Raw genomic sequence first — 2058 nt, forward strand, 5'->3', positions numbered from 1 at the left:
TTGCAACGCTTTAAAATAATTTAATTCACTGTGTAGTGCTTTGAAATGTCTTAAAGTCATGAAAGGTTCTTTATAAATTAAAATTATGTGGGCAGCACGGTGGTGCAGTGGTTAGCCTCACGACGCCGAGGTCCCAGGTTCAATCCCGGCCCTGGGTCACTGTCTGTGAGGAGTTTGCACATTCTCCCCGTGTTTGCATGGGTTTCGCCCCCACAACCCAAAAGATGTGCAGGTTAGGTGGATTGGCCATGCTAAATTGCCCCTTAATAGGAAAAAATTAATTGGGTATTCTAAATTTATATTAAAAAAATTAATGAAAATTATTTCTTTCTTAATACCATTCAGCTATTATTCTCTGAGTGATAACTTTGAGTTGGTCAAGATAGCTGATAATTACTCTGTGATTATAATTACTTCTCACTAGATTTGGCAAGTACAGTTTAATTTAGCCACATTATGTCATGATTAGCAATTGATCTGCTCCAAAGATTAACAAGGTTGCGTAACCTCCATTGCACCTATGAGGCGAAGTGAAATGACACAAATGCCTCTGATTGAAAAGTTAAGCAACTGAATCTAGTTAGACCCAATTGCAATCTCGGCCTTTTGGCTAAGATCAAGTGTAGTCTCTGTTCTTTTCAGTTTAATATCTGAAATGTCCCTTATCTGGGGACCATATATTAAAAAATAAAATTAAAAAATATACAGATAAAAGAGAAGAAAGCATTAGCAGCCCCAAAAGTTGCCAAACCTGTCAACGTTGTTGTCTGTACAGAAGGCAAAATGATGGCTTTGATTGATTATTCTGTGTCGCAAAGCCTGACCCCTAAACGAAAGCAGACAACTCATTAAGCAATCCACCCCAACAACTTGCATAAACAAGCAAACAGCAAATGAAATATTAAGAGAGCCAAGCGCCGAAAGATGTGGAGCCAATTCTTGAATCAACAGCCTGAAGGAGGGGTTTGACTGAAAATCTTCCATCAACTATCTCAATGCATCTGCTCTAAGGTTTGAAGCCAGGTTTAGTGTACAGTGATTATGTAAACTCTGCATGAACTGGATGGTATTAAACACCATAGAGGTTGCAAATGAAACATCCATTACTTGATAAATGCTTTTGGCGGGATTCTCTGTTTCAGAGACTAAGATCTGGATTCTCCGATTCTACAGTTAAGTGCCGATGCTGGTGTGGGAAGTGTGACGTTTTACGACGCTAAAATCGGTGCCGAACCTTCACCGATTCTGGGACCGGTGAGGTGCTAGCAATGGTGCCAAGTAAAACAACCAGCTCCCGCGGCAGAACAGCGGGAGAATGGCCGGGCCCGTGGCCGCGTATATGCACGGCGACGACCTGCAGCGGTCGCGCCGTACAACATGGCGCTGGCCGTACGCGGACTCGACCGGCCAAATACGGCCACACAGGACATCCCCTGGCCACCCACCCAACAGTCCCCCCAGCCCTCACGGAAGCCCCCGGACCAGTGGCGTGGTTCCTGGCCGACTGTGGCAGTACCATTCAGTCAACACGTCAACCACGTGGACAGGAACTCGGCCCATCGGGGGCGGGGCATCGGGGAGGGCCTTCCAATGACGCGCCAATGCCGTTCCAGTGGCATGCTGTGCGCGATGCGATAGCGCTGGTTTTACGAGGGGGCGGAGACTCAAAAACCAGTGTTGAACCGGCGCCGCTCCTGATTTGGGCGTCAGAAGGAATTCTCCGCCCGATCGCCAATTACGATAGCGATGTCGGGCAACAGAGATTCCCACCCTAAGTGTTGACACCGGGACAGAATCGGTGGATTTATTCAACAGCAAAATTGGCTCCGTTGTCGGACCAATTCATTAACCGTTAATGGACTAGTATCGGCGCCATGTGGAACACGATCGATTCCAATGAAGTTTGGTGTTGGATTCGCTGGGGTCGGGATTGACACTTGAGAGACTGACAAGCTGCAGCTGCATGTAAGCACTCCACTCCCCACACACAGACTGATCCCAGCCAACAAGGTGGCAGAACAAAGAGCGGAACCCCGGTTTGCGGACGCTGAACTCGAG

The 2058-nt window shown here is 47.1% G+C and overlaps 1 pseudogene; it reads left to right on the forward strand.

The window, feature by feature from the left end:
• The first annotated feature begins 589 nt into the window (after positions 1-589).
• Positions 590-706, forward strand: LOC140415688 (U2 spliceosomal RNA; annotated as a pseudogene).
• The last annotated feature ends 1352 nt before the right edge of the window (positions 707-2058 follow it).

Source organism: Scyliorhinus torazame, chromosome 4 (assembly GCF_047496885.1).
Source record: "Scyliorhinus torazame isolate Kashiwa2021f chromosome 4, sScyTor2.1, whole genome shotgun sequence".
NCBI lineage: Eukaryota > Metazoa > Chordata > Chondrichthyes > Carcharhiniformes > Scyliorhinidae > Scyliorhinus > Scyliorhinus torazame.